Source organism: Coenobita brevimanus, chromosome 53 (assembly GCF_032717465.1).
Source record: "Coenobita brevimanus isolate Jiangsu-jjx chromosome 53, ASM3271746v2, whole genome shotgun sequence".
NCBI lineage: Eukaryota > Metazoa > Arthropoda > Malacostraca > Decapoda > Coenobitidae > Coenobita > Coenobita brevimanus.
The window spans coordinates 39,860,261-39,876,408 of NC_137006.1; positions in this window are offsets into that span (position 1 = coordinate 39,860,261).

Consider the following 16,148-nt stretch of genomic DNA (forward strand, 5'->3'; position numbering starts at 1 on the left):
CTGTTTCAACGAAACTCATTAAAAAAGAACAAATAGCAGCTACAAGCCGTACCTCGTATTAAAACAATGGTACCAGCTTATGATGTAAATTATTGTTTTTTAATATCTGTTGCACGGTAATTATCGCTAAGGTACATTATACATCACGGCTGCGATTCCAGCGCGGCTACGTAGCAAGCACTTTTATGAGTGGCTCACAGCTTTGCCTTGCTTCCCTTGCAGAGGAAGTGGAAGGCAGAGATGGCTATAGATAGTTTATTTTCGTCTGACAATAACTGGTGCCTCTCCACATTGAATGCTGAGCTTTTATGGGAGAGGAGTAGTAAAATATGTTGCTGGCTATGAGGAAATGGTAAGGAAATAATGTGTTAATGAAGTATCATCTGATTTTGTTAGTAAGTAACAGTTAATTTGTTAGAAAGAACGCAAATCTCTGTCAGATACGATCAAGCTGACTATAACCTAGGAAGTACCATCAGAGGTAATGTCACCCTGTGTCTAAGTGCGACAACTATTAGCGGATTTTTCTTTTTTCTTTTACTGAGTTCGGCCTGGACCTCCAGTGGACATGCTTTCGGCATTAACAATTAGTATGGGTGTAAAAACACGTGGCATCTTGTTGTCAGTGTGTGTGTGTGTGTGTGTGTGTGTGTTTCATCTATTACTGTCCACCTCTCTCTAAACATGGCTGCTTCATACGTTAAAAGAGGAAGAAAGTGTGAAGACTGCTGCTGCAGTTTGAACAGTTCCAGCTCAAAGATACATTGTGGTTTATTATCATCAAAGGATTTCATTTTCCAAATTAATGTGTTCTCTAGTGATGCCTTACGTCATCAGTGGGAGTTTTCTAGTATGCATAAAGAGTATAAGATCAGTGTTGGTATTAGAAGGATGCAGATATACAAAATACTACTGAGAAGGCTGCAGTAAATATTACACGTATTTTTTCATTAATTTCGTTCTTCCAAGTTCTGCCATCAACTGGGCAGGCACTCCGTTCCCCGATAAAGAAAACGTCCCTTAACTCGCTCCCTATCCCTGGAAGAAGGATGGTGAGCTGCAGAAGAAGGCCAGTTTCAGCCTGCAGTCCGCCGTGTTCGCGGTCAGATGAGCCTGGTGTTACAATAATAACAACACCAACACCAACAACAACACCAATAACAGTATCATTCATCCTCACTGACATTGTACATTGTAACTCGCCAACGATGCATGGACTCTTATGTTTCAATCTGACCTTGGAACGCTGCCGGCAAACACGATAATGTGATGATTTTTTAGTTCTTTCTGTCATCACATTATTGTATTTAACACTTGGGAAACCTGCCGCTGTGAGGGGTTAAACAAGTCTCCCTTGACCTTCCTTCACAGTTTAATATAAGCTAAATACAATCGTCAGGTGGTAGCAAGAAGGCAGTGAAAAGGACATCCTCTGACTGATGGGGTTATATGTTCTCAGGGGCAGCTTTGTCAAGAAAAACTGAATAAATATATACCCCCCTGGGGGTAGGGGGGTTTCAAGAATACTCCCCCAGTATCCCTGCTTGTCGTAGGAGGCGACTAAAAGGGTTGGTGGTGGGTTAGTGCACCACCCCGTAAAAAGAACTAACTAAAAAAGCAAATAAAGCGCCTCCGACCCGGAGCATATGGAGTGACGTGGAGGGACAGGTTGACGAATGAAGAAGTGAAGGAACGTTGTGGGGTGGATGTGGATGTGGTTGAAAAGATTAGGAGAAATACACTGAGGTGGTTTGGATATGTGGAGAGAATGGAGAATGAAAGACTGACTAAGAGGGTGTATGTAGGTGACGTGGAGGGAGGGAGAGGGAGGGGTAGACCGAGGATGAGGTGGAGGGATGGAGTTGAGAGGTATATGAGGGAGGGGGGGGTGAGTTGGGGGGAGGGGAGATAAATGGTGGGTGACAGAGTGACTTGGAGGCGTTTTGTCTGCGGCCACCCTTTGCGGGATTAGGGCGTCGGGCTATAGATAGATAGATAGATTTAATTTGGTAAGACATCTCCGTGCTGAATAATATCATCCAATATGGTTCACTGTTCTGGCCGATTTTCATTTTCACTTCATCTCAGTTCAATGTCTCCCGAGCTGCAAAACATTATATAGTAATAGTCTACTGGTCAGTGTGGCTAGTTGTAAATTCGGCTTTTCAGTTCAAGGGGTTTATGAGCCTATCTAACACCTTCTGCTCAAAAACCTTTTCAAAATTAATCAAATCGCACAGAGCTAGCAAGAATATAATAAAGACGTCACCATATGGAAGAGATTAATAACTTACACACCAGTAGAACACAATCGATGTTTGTAAAAATTATATACCCCAGTCAGACCGAAACTGTTTCATCTTAAAATAAACCACTTTTCCCTGTGTGGCTGATCCATTGTGTCAAGTGGACAAAATTGGGCAAGTAAGATAAACAGTATACAGCCTGATGTCTTTGTTTTCGCTAACGTTTCTGGCTACACGCTAAAGTAAAATTAATAAAGAATCCCAGCACTAACCCGAGTATCACACCCATCCAGTTCATCCCCTTTTCCCTTCGTACAATTCATGGCACTGTGATATCCAAAAACACAATCCAGCTTTCAAAGTCCCAATGCAGTCACAGTCGTACTCATCCCAAGATGTAAAATACACTCTTTGGAAGTCTGTTACTTTGAGTGGCTTGAGGCTCTGGTCACTGGACAGTCCCCTAGTGAATGAGTAGCCTCGGGATTTGCGGAATTTTGACTACTGTCTCCTCTCCCCACACCTTATCATCCGAATAAGATATTTGAAGATCAAGGTAAATTATGTATTTTGAAGCAGTAAAGGAGAATAAGGAAACTAGCTAATGTCTTCTCTCGCCACGCCCAACCATTTGAGTCAGATACCTGGAGGTGAAGGCAGAGTAAAGAGGTTAGGATTCATAGCTGAGATTTAGGTAAGCTAAGTCATGGATAATAAAACTGGATAGGGAAGATTAAGGGCCTGTCCAGTGAAAACCCATTTTCTTCTGAGGTCAAATCATTACAAAACATAAAGTAATAGATTATAAATGGTTGGTTGGATACAAAAAAAATATAAACGGCTTGTGAGGTCTGAAATGCTGACGTCACTTAGCTGCCAACATCCGGATACATAGCCTACGTGGTAACGCTTTAAGGCTGCTCTCCCAAAGTCGTGGTGATCTACCTCTGCATTCAAAACCATTGTTCTTGCAGCGCAGGTCCAGTCGGTCTGGCAGTGTTTTTTATAGACAGCAGTCCCGAGTGCCGTGAATCCAAGGACTGATGACTCATCTGGAATTGTCTTCAAGAAAGTGTCCAAGCGGGATTTGAATGAATCTACAGATCAGTTAGTGAGGTCCTAATGCTTCTTGGTAGAGAGTTCAATATCTTATGACCAGAATGGCATTCCAGTCGCTAGGGTTTTATCCATGGCAAGTGACTGCATGGATAGTGTTCTGCTGCACCTCCAACCAGTTCTTTGGTGTGAAATGGCCACTGTGTCATTTGTGCTTGATGAATATTGTTCCAGTTTTTCTAGCGCCCTCCATGCGTAAATGGTAACATATCTCTCCCTACTCTTTTTATTAGGAGTAGAGGTCCATCCTTTTCAGTCTCTACCAGTACATTAGGTTCTTCATACACCGAATCTGTCTGGTGAAGGCATGCTGGACTATCTTCAAGGGCTGTATGTGTGATATTCTGTGAAAGGACCACAGTTGACTGCAACAGTTCAACATAGGCTGGATAAGAGCCCTTCAAAAAGTTATCAGGCATTCTGTCTCTCGGGATTTTGAATATTCGTCGTATTCATCCCAAGGCTTTCTTGGTCCTACTGAGCCTTTCTTCGGCGTGGCGTTTGAAAGTACCGTCATCACTGAATGAATGGCTAGAGTGCTTGCCTTTATTTCCTGGCCGTCACTTGTAGATAGTGTAGTATTTTCTTCAATATCGAACTCCACATCTTAGGAGTTCAAATTCATCGACACTGAATACCATAATTATGTATTTTTGCAAAGTTGTAAATGCTGTTGCGGTCCTCATACAACTGGGCAAAATCCTCTTTGGTTTCCATCCCTCTGCACAAGTTTGTGTCGTCAGCAAAGAATGACAGTGTGGACTGCGACACTTCATTGTCAGTGTCCCCCATTAACACTAAAAACAATAGGGCGTCTGGCACCAATCACTGTGGTACATCATAATGACTAGGCCTGGGTGTAACATAGCTGCATGTGCTGGTACTGCCCGGGTCTTTGACTTTATGGGTGAACACTCCTAATTTACCGGTAATTCCTTGGCAGAGGAGTTTGTGTAGAAGGATACATTTTTGCTGAATGCTTCTGAAGAGGCCAGGAATACTGTCACCATTTTCTTTGTCTCTCAGCTGTAATTTTTTCGCCTTGGCTTAGCCCAGATTTTCATACTTATGCAGGTAAATTCATGTACCTCAGTGGCAGAATAAGCCAATACAACTGCTCTGCATAAGTGTACAGTGCAACGGGGGTCTGTTAACGGGTCGTTTTCCCTTTCATGCCGACTTCCACCATTATACCAAGTTAAAGCACAACCCGTCCCCTTACCTGCCGTTATTGCATGCATGAGAAAAAGGGTAATATAACAGCTAATTACCTTCAATTATATCTTATTAAAGTCTAGATCATAATCTTATAAAATACACACATTCTCCTGCCTACTTAGGACCATAACTACTGAAAAATAGTGAGAATACTCAAAACACGGGTGAGTGGGGTGCATGAGGTAGGACTCAGAGGCACAGTAGGTGTGGCGAGGTAACTATAAGGCATGGTGTCTCCACCGTAACATCTCCTAGGGTCTCTCTATCGAGATCATAGTATCACCTTACCTAGGCATTTCTTCTCCCAGCATCTGCGCCCTGGATTATATTTGATTCATGCTAGAAAAATACTATATGTGATCTTAAGTTCACAGTAATGAATAAGTACAAATTACACCATTAACAAAGGGTACGTATTATGGTGTTTGAAAAAAAAAAAATAGTAGGTAATGAAGTTTTTATTAGCTAGTTATACTCAGAATAGGTAAGTTTCCCCTTAAACTTCAAGCGTCTTCCCACTTGACCTTGAAAACGTAGATTTTAACCTCTATTTATTCAAGGTAGAGTGAGATACAAGGTCTGATCATTTCTGGCTAAAAATGGGACCACTCCGAGCATGACGTCACGCGGCACCTGACCCCGTCACTCCAGTAGGGTTAAGGCGATTAGTTGGATTTAGACTCCGCTTGGGTGAAGATCCTCAGCTCCTCCTGACTTTTCACTCGAAGCTAGGCTAATGGTGTCCTGTGCAGTTTACGGGTGCACATCCTCGCAACGTAAAAATAAGGAAGATGGACGTACACATTGTTACGGAACAGAGAAAGATAATGTACACTTTAAGTGAGAATACTAAAAATCACTACAGTCCCGTAAAGTTCCAGGTTCAAAACAAAGAGTTAGGTAAAATTGCAAGTTAAAGTTTAATGCTCAAACTAACAATAAAACATTCAGGACTCATAAGGATAATGTAATGGCAAAAAACACAGGTTAAATATATGGTTAACTGCAATAGCCTCAATTAAAGCGAAATTAGCAAGAGTAAATTTACCTAAGTCAGCCCTGATAAAATGAAAATACACTGGGTAATGCTCAGTTAATGCAAGATAAATTATTACAGATACAAACTATTATTAATGATGGCTGACAACAAGAACCCCACATGAATTACAAAATCTTCACTAGGCCTACAAATTAAACTTATGCTATACAGTACAAGAACAAAATGCAACAACACTTATACTCAAATTACACAGCTGCTAGATGGTTGGAGACTTCCTTAGCACTCAATAATAACTGTATAGGGGAGGACAGAGATGTGAACAAAATGAGGAGCAGATCTAAGTGGCAATTAATGTAGAGACTGAGCTCATTATATAGGGGCCGGCAAAGCTTGATACAACTTGTAAGAAGGACGCGCAAATGAAGCCATAGGGGACAAAGAGCTGAAAATCCTGCTCTGAACAACAGAAAGGACGACTTACTCTACTATAACGGTAGAAGGGGGGGACTGAGGCAGAACACGCTCGTGATCAAACATGCAGCATACTGTGCGTTAAAATTACACAAAGGATGATGAAATCATAGGCTATGTAACACCTCCCGACAAAGAAAAAGAAATTTACAAAGGAAATTTCTTATTAATCTAAAACAATCTGTCTAAAGTCTAGATAAGCAATCTGCAATAACATTTTCTTTCCCCTTGACATGTTGTATGTCTAATGAATACTCCTGAAGAAGTAGATTCCATCTTGTCAATCTCTGATTTTTATCTTTAAACTTACTAAGGAATTTCAGTGGGTTATGATCGGTATAAATGACTATGGGGTCAAAACCAGAACACAAATAAAATGAAAAATGCTGTAAACCCAAAATCAAGGCCAAAAGCTCTTTCTCAATAGTTGAGTAGTTCTTTTGAGGTGGAGTGAACTTCTTACTGTAATAAGATACAGGGTGTTCAATACCCTGATCATCCTCTTGCAGCAAAACAGCCCCAGCTCCTGTATCACTTGCATCAACAGCCATCTTAAAAGGCTTAGCAAAATTTGGAGTAGCGAGCACTGGCTGACTTAATAGAATAGCTTTAAGTTTGTTGAAAGAGGATTCACAGTTATCGGTCCAGACAAATTTAACTCCCTTTTTCAGTAGGTCTGTAAGTGGTGATACAAGAATAGAAAAGTTAAGAACAAATCTCCTGTAATAACCCACCATTCCCAAAAATCTTTGTAGCTCCTTCCTACTTTTAGGTCTGGGAAGATCACTTATAACCTGAACCTTAGCTCCTGGTGGTGCAACATGTCCATCACCAATTACGTACCCAAGGTACTGAACTTTAGCTTGACCAACCTCACACTTTGATAAATTAGCTACAAGATTAGCATGAACCAAACGCTCAAGAAATTTACTGACATGGTATAGGTGATCTTTCCAGTTGTCACTGAAGATTAATACATCATCAATATAAACAACACACCCTGCCAAACCCTCTGTTACAACATTCATGAGCTTCTGAAATGTGGCTGGTGCATTCTTCATACCATATGGCATTACGGAACATGCAAAAGTCTTTCCTAGTGTTACAAAACATAAGATCTCCCTAGCACATTCAGTCATAGGTACTTGCCAGTATCCCTTTAACAAATCAAACTTACTTATGTACCTAGCCTTTCCGATCTTGTCTATGCAATCTTCCACACGAGGGAGAGGGTAAGTGTCTGTTTTGGTTATCTGATTAACACGTCTGTAGTCGATGCAAAGCCGCTGTGACCCACCAGGCTTAGGGACCAGAGTGACAGGAGAACTCCACTCGCTCTGACAGGGCTCAATCATCTTGTGGTCCAACAGGTAGCCAAGTCCCTTCTGGATGAGAGGAACTTTCACTGGGTTGACACGGTAAGGAGGCAATTTAATTGGCTTTGCGTCTCCAACATCGACATCATGCATCAACACAGTGGTTCTTCCTGGAGTGGCACGGAACACTTGCGGGTACTCCTGCAGTAATGCCGAAAACTCCTGCCTTTCCTCGGGAGGTAGATGAGAAAGCTTAGTCTGGAGATCATTCATGATATCAGGATTCTTCCTCAAACTATCACTCAGGCTCATGCTGCATGGGAGAGCTTCACTTGCAGACTCGGGTGGAACAGCTACAGTGCAGACTGGATTATTTTCGTCCCGCCTGTGATATAACTTTAGCATGTTGATGTGACATAGTTGCTTGTTCTTTCTACGATCTGGTGTGGCGATGACATAGTTGACATCACTGAGTTTCTTCTCCACGAAATAAGGACCACTAAACTTGGCTTGAAGAGGTTGCTCATGAACTGGTAGCAGAATCAAAACCTGATCTCCTGGCTGAAAGTGGCGTAACCTGGACTTCTTATTATACCAAGTCTTCATCTTCTCCTGAGCAGCTCCTAAATTCTCTCTCGCCAGCTGTAAAGCAGTGGACAGCCGTTCTTTGAACTTCATCACATACTCCAGCAGGTTGACGTCATCTTCCTCCGACAGCCAGCATTCCTTGAGTAACTTAAGGAGTCCTCTTACTTCATGGCCAAACGGTAGTTCAAAAGGTGAGAAGCCCAGTGATTCATTTGGAGATTCTCTTGCGGCAAACACAACGAATGGAAGACCTTTATCCCAGTCTTTCTGATGTTCCAAACAGTATTTCTTGAGCATCGATTTGAGTGTTTGATGATATCTCTCCAACGCTCCTTGGGTCTGGGGATGGTAAGCTGAAGACGTGATCTGGGTGATGCCCAACTCTTTCAGAGATTGCTTGAAAACATTTGACATGAAATTACTTCCCCGGTCTGACTGTACCTCCTTGGGCAGACCAAACTTTGTGAAGAACCCTAGCATTTCCTTAACCACGTTCTTTGCTGAGATATTTCTAAGTGGAATGGCTTCAGGATAACGAGTAGCCATATCAATCAGGGTCAACACATAAGAAAATCCTGAAGAAGTCTTAGGAAGAGGGCCCACAATATCCACCAACACACGGGTGAAAGGCGCCTCAAAAGGAGGAATGGGAACTAGAGTTGCAACCTTTTCGGTCTGATTACACTTCCCCACAACTTGACAGGTGTGACAAGACTTACAATACCAGGAAACATCCCTGAAGATACCTGGCCAGTAGAAGTGTTTCAAAATGCGTGCCACAGTCTTCCTAACTCCAAGGTGTCCTGCCAAACTGGAATCATGAGCCACTCTAATGATATCCTGCCTACAAACACGAGGGATGACAACTTGATGTACAACCTCCCATTCACAGTAGGCTGATGCTGTTGGGGGTCTCCACTTCCTCATAAGTACTCCTGACTTTACATAATAACAAGTAGAAGCACCGGCTGACTCTTCTTCACTGTAAGCAGAGTTAGCTAGACCTTTCAACTCAGGGTCAGCAACCTGCAACTCAACCAACTCTTGACGAGACAAATTATCAACACTACGGGGTACTGCCTCATCTGGTGAGCGGTCCAATTTAGCAAGAAAAGTGTCAGCTAGGATAACATCATCATCATCATTATCCTCTAAATCACCAGTAACTTTAGACTTAGCCCTAGTGACAGCACATGCAGGGAACACATCAGGGACATCACAATCCTGGGACGCAGCCACTGGCTCACTAGACAACTGAGGAGCTGGACACACTTGACTTCCACCAATATCATTTCCAAGTAAGAAAGTTACACCTGACATTGGGAGTGTCTCAACCAACCCAACCATAACGGAACCATTAACAAAACCAGACTCTAAATTCACTCTGCACAGAGGGACAGAGAAGTAATTATTCCCTACACCTTGTAAGATTACAGTTTCATCAGAGGAATCAACATTTGAGCCTAGAACACTGGTCAGCATAAGGGATTGGCAAGCACCTGTGTCACGATATATTTTAACTGATTTCCTGTTATTACTGTCCAGAGGACTGACAAAACCATCAGACAGGAAATTAGCACATGAACTCTTGAGAGTGTCACCCACGTTACTGCTCAAATGAGGAGCTCCATCATGAGAATTTAAATTACCCCTCAAAGCAGGTTCAGTTAACTCAGTTAAAGAATTCTGGGAACTCTCAAGAGTGGACACTAGACCAATTGACTGAATATTTAAAGACTCCTTTTTGTTCACATCACGCTGTCTCCTGAAACATTTCTCCGTAGTATGACCAAGCTTACTACAATAAGTACATTTACTTTTCTGAAATCTAGAGGTGAAGTTGGTATTTACTTCCTGAGAAACATCATCTTTATTCTCTTTCCTGTTACATGTACTCTGAGTAGAGGCAACGTACTTACTCTCAGCTTTCCCTTTTTCTTTAGAATATCTCTTGTGAGTGAGAACATATTCATCAGCTAAAACTGCAGCATCAGACAAATTATCTGTTCTTTTCTCACCAAGATATAGACTTACATCTTTACTAATACACCTCTTGAAGTCCTCCAGCAAAATCATCTGCTTAAATTTACCAAAATCAGAATCCACATTCTTAGAATTTAACCACTTCTCTAACAGATCTTCTTTGATTTTTGCATACTCAACATGGGATTGCTTATCTTGCTTATAAGTTGTCCTAAATTTTACTCTATAGGCTTCAGGAACAAGTTCATAGGCCTTGAGAATAAAGCTCTTAACTACATCATAATTATCACATTGATCCTGAGGCAAAGATGCATAAGTTACTTGAGCTTTACCGGTTAGAACAGTTTGAAGGAGTACTGGCCAATACTTTTTGGGCCAATTAAAACCTGTAGCTACCCTCTCAAACAACTGAAAATACTTTGTTAAATCAGATTTACTAAAAGGAGGAACAAGTTTAACATTTTTAGCCACATCAAAATCATAAGAGCTAGATGATCCAGTTCCACCTTGTTTCATGCGATACTCATGGTCTGCCTGAATCCTAGCAAGTTCAATTTGTGCCTGAGCCTGTATCTGTGCCTCCTGAATCCGAGCCTGAGATTCAGCCTCCTTAGCATTTGCTTGAAATTCAGCCTCCTTAGCACGAGACTCCGCCTCCTTAGCCTGAGCCTCCTGCAGGGCTAGCTGTAACTTAGCTAATTCAATCTGCGTTTGCTCATTTGGAGGAGTTACATTAAACAAGCTTTCATTAATCATGTCAACAATTTGATCTTTAGAATGATGAGAGCGAACAGCAATTCCCAATTGTTGAGCAACAAGCTTAAGTTCATTCTTTGTTCTGTTTTCTACATCACACACTGTTTGCACATTTGACAAAAAATCTTTGGCTTCATCAAGTGTAGTAATAGTAGACATCATGAATAAGTAACAATCACAAAATATCAAACAATATCCTTATGATAATATCCTGAATATCCTGATAAGAGATCGCCAAATTTATGTTACGGAACAGAGAAAGATAATGTACACTTTAAGTGAGAATGCTAAAAATCACTACAGTCCCGTAAAGTTCCAGGTTCAAAACAAAGAGTTAGGTAAAATTACAAGTTAAAGTTTAATGCTCAAACTAACAATAAAACATTCAGGACTCATAAGGATAATGTAATGGCAAAAAACACAGGTTAAATATATGGTTAACTAGAATAGCCTCTATTAACACGAAATTAGCAAGAGTAAATTTACCTAAGTCAGCCCTGATAAAATGAAAATACACTGGGTAATGCTCAGTTAATGCAAGATAAATTATTACAGATACAAACTATTATTAATGATGGCTGTCAACAAGAACCCCACATGAATTACAAAAACTTCACTAGGCCTACAAATTAAACTTATGCTATACAGTACAAGAACAAAATGCAACAACACTTATACTCAAATTACACAGCTGCTAGATGGTTGGAGACTTCCTGAGCACTCAATAATAACTGTACAGGGGAGGACAGAGATGTGAATAAAATGAGGAGCAGATCTAAGTGGCAATTAATGTAGAGACTGAGCTCATTATATAGGGGCCGGCAGAGCTTGATACAACTTGTAAGAAGGACGCGCAAATGAAGCCATAGGGGACAAAGAGCTGAAAATCCTGCTCTGAACAACAGAAAGGACGACTTACTCTACTATAACGGTAGAAGGGGGGGACTGAGGCAGAACACGCTCGTGATCAAACATGCAGCATACTGTGCGTTAAAATTACACAAAGGATGCTGAAATCATAGGCTATGTAACAACATTTAAATCGTTTTCCAAAGGATGAGGAATTGAAGAAAAATGTGGATTTATCTTTGTGATAGAATTAATATTGATGTCAGCAAGTCAACTTACCAAGTCTGAAACGTAACCTTGCAGCTGACTTGTTGTCAGAGTGCAGTCATAATTAGCAATAAGAGTTACAATAACTGACTGAAGAAATGATTGCCAAAATAAAATAAATATAGTTACAGTATTTGTGTAGATTAATTTAAAAACGGGGCCTTACAAAGTTTATAAGGTGGTCTAGACACATTTGAAATTTTGAATTCTCGGGTCAAATCAAAATACAGCCAAGTAAAATTTTAAGAGTACCTTGATTCTCTTCCCTTCCATGTTCAGGGAAAACAAGGTAAATGATGCTATTATGGTGATACTGTGGTGGCGTATGTGGAGTGGGATATCTGATGTGGTGTGGTGGTGTGTGTGGTGATACATCTGATGTGGTATGGTGGCGTGTGTGGTGTGGTATACCTGATGTGGTGTGGTGGTGTGTGTCGTGTGGTATATCTGATGTGGTGTGGTGGAGTGTGGTGTGATATATCTGATGTGGTGTGGTGGTGTGTGGTGTGGTATATCTGATCTGGTGTGGTGGTGTGTGGTGTTGTATATCTGATGTGGTATGGTGGTGTGCGATGTGGTATATCTGATGTGGTATGGTGGTGTGTTACTAGTGTAGTCACAGTCTTGCAGGAGCCGCTTAGCATGAACCAATCAGCCTACTGTAGTTATAAGTTTTTCTTATGTTTTAAGTAAGGTTTTGAAAAGTTCACTCTGTGTTTGTAGTGCCCTCCATTCCCTCCCTTATGTGCCTGAACTGTGTGTGTGAAAACGACCGATACAGATGTTGCAATAACTATATGGAAGTGACAAAGTAATGATTATGATGATGATGATGGTTGTGGTGGTGGTGATGATAACGGTAAGACAGGTATACTGCAGAACATGCATTGGTGATGATGGTGATGGTCTCTATCTATCTATCTATTGCCAGACGCCTCAATTTCGTTTGGGGTGGCCACAAACAAATAGCCTCCAAGTCGCCCTGTCCCCCGCCATTTCACTGCCCTGCTCCCAACTCACACACCCCTCTCTCATATACCTCTCCACCCCATCCCTCAATCTCATCCTCGGCCTCCCCCTCCCTCTTCCCCCCTCCACCTCACTCACATACACTCTCTTCGTCAGTCTTTCACCCTCCATCCTCTCCACATGGCCAAACCACCTCAGTGTGTTCCTCATAATGTTTCCTATCACATCCACATCAACACCACAACGCTCCTTTATATCCGCATTCGTCAGCCTGTCTCTCCATGTGACTCCACAGGCTCCTCTTAAATAACTCATTTCCATTGCTCTCACTCTTGACTTGTGTCCCTCCAACAACGTCCAAGCTTCACTTCCGTACGTTAGAGTTGGTATCACAATACTGTCATGTAGTAACTTTTTCACTTCCATGCGCACTTCCCTGTTTCTTATCACTGCTTTCAAAGAACCAGCAACCTTTCTTCCCTGCTGTACCCTGATGGTAATTATAATAATGGTGATAATGATGGTGACAGTGGTAACTGTAATCATGGTAATGACGATGATGGTGCTTTTTGTGTCTAGTGTCCTATGCAGCCTTATTTGTCGGAATATGTGTGTATGATGAAGAAATTTATAGAAGCTGGGGGAGCTATGGTAGTGACAGTGATGACGATGATAAGAGGTATGTTACTAGTGATGACGAAGATGATGATGAAAAGCATTAACACAAAGGAAAGAACAGCAAAAATGTTTCATCACCATCATGATAGAAACGATAAGACTGGTACAAATGATGAATTCAGATATTCGAAGTTCATATATACTCTGTTTATGAAGTTTACAGTACTGAAGCTATAAATTAGGGAGCATTCAGTAACAATAGTAAGAGCAACACCAATATAGTTATATTACAGTGCTGACCAGGGCGAGAACATGAAGTAGTAAATTGTGATAATTTATCGCAGTTACCCATCCACTTTACCTGTTTTCTCTGAACCCCCGAGAAACGTAGTGTGACGTCACGAAGATGAGCGAGGAGGCAAAATGATCAGACCTGTTCTCTCACTCGACCTTGTATTTATTTACCAGTTGGAATGTAATCACGGGATACAAGCTAGCAAACAGGAAAGATTTTGTACTGTAACTCTGCCCCTGTGAACAAAGGCTTCTTCCAACATGCCTTTCACTTCATTTCTGTTGTTAATCACTTGTCAGTTTATGCTAAGGCTGCTTCAGGCTCCGTTTAATGTGTCTGTGAGAAATATAAGTACTAACCTCTTTAGAAGAGTAAAATAACCTACAGATCCATGGGAAGTATGGGTTTGTGAGGGAGACCGTGATCAGCTCTGCTCCACGTTCTGTAAGCCGCTATAGGAATGAGTCGAGGGAAAATTCCATTTACCAACTTTTTCCTGAGCTAATTTGGCAGTATGGATTTAATAAGAAAGGAAGGGTCATCGAATACAATTGCTATCGCGCACTCCTGTTTCTAATAATTCAGTTTTACTAGGATTTTAGGGAATTGAGGGGAAAGCGGAAGGTGATGTCATAGGGGATGAACAGTGATGTCAGGTTCACGGGTAATTGAGTTAAGGATGGCTGGCAGTTTGAATCCAATCTCACGCCCATTACATTCATGGAGCCTTAGTATGAAAGTAAGTAAAAATATAATTGTGCCTGTTTAAGGCGACAAGTGAGTGAAGGGAAACGTCGTACTACAGATTACTGGCGCCATTATACAGCCTTTTTCCCCCTTTTTAAAGACTTTTACTCCAATCAATTGTCCTACAAATACATATGACACAGGGAAACTATTCTTACTTATAACTATAGAGTGACAACGAGAGACAATGCCGACCCAAAGAAACTGTCACCAGTACATGCCAGTACCTCACTCTCCTCCTGGTCCACGAACACTGATGTCAACCCGACACCAATTATGTCCCACACAGACAAATCTCCCACCCACCTTAAGTCACTTGTGAGACCCCAGATGCCTATCACAGACGTTATTGTGGACGTCCAGACTAGGTTGTCCTACACACTTTTTGCAGTAGGTAAGCCTCAAGGAGGAAAGTGGTTAACATGTAACACATTCTCTTCATCCACACATTTTCGTACACATAGTCTTCCCAGGGTTTCCTTAGAGCTACTAAGCATGTTCTCATGTGTTCAGATACATCCTCATACACAGAACACCTATACTGCATCCGACTCAGGACGTCTTATCGCAAAGTAACACCAGTGCCAGGAGTTTGACAGGGAGAATGAAGCTCACGAACGGGACCAGAGAGTGGTACATTGCACATTTAACAATCCTCACTATATCTACGGACATGTCTGCGGTTTCTGGGCGGCAAGGTCTCAAGCTGACAATCCTCATCATCTTCCACCACGGCTGATGACTCCATCAGCCACTGTTCCATTTCTATATAAGGCTTCACTTTCTAAGTTGCTGTCTGCATTAGAGTGTCGTCAAACGTGTTTTTCAAGTGATAAGTACCACCATCACGTATCACTTCTACCATTTTATATGGTCCCTCCCATCTCGCGTTCAGTTTATGGCTCGTACCTGGCTCAGGATTTTCATTTTTCACCCATACTAAGTCTCCACACTCGATCAATTGGTTCTTTCGTTACCAGCTGGCTACTTCAAGGAACGTGCGAGCCATTTTCACAGAAGTTTGATGTATCAAATCACGAGCCACAGTCACTGCCTCCTGACTTTCCTCATTTTCTATCACTGGTAAGTTGACATCTACATGTCTAGTGGCGTGCCTTGAGAAAAGAGCATAATGGGGTTGTCCACCAATTGAGGTATGCACAGCACCGTTCAGACGTTGACATTCACCCAAGAAATCGGGCCATAATAGGGGATGACCTTTATACAGGTTTGCCAGCACACTTTGCATGGTTCTGTGCATTCTCTCTGACAGTTACTCCCACGGGGGTGATATGGAGTCGCATAACCTACTTTGATGTTGTAGGAGGAGCAAAGGTCTGTGAATTATTGCGAGGTAAACTCTCCTCCATTATCCATGAGAAGAAGGGTTGGGACTCCATAGTCACAGAAATACTCTGAGAAGTTAGGACACACCTCACCCGTAGTTTTAGTCCTGATTTTGGAATATTTGGCAAACCTACTGTAGTGGTCCAGAACTGTCAGCATATAACGGTATCCTTGGGTTCCAGCACACATATTAGTGAGATCAATACTGATCCGGTCAAGGGGCTTGTGCACAGGGAGCAACTCTTGCCACTTCTGTTGTAACCCAGAGGTATCCATAAATTGCTGGCAGCATTTACATTCTGATACATATGTACTCATCTCCTCTCTAAGGTTTGGCCAGCAGAACAATGTTTCAGCCTTGT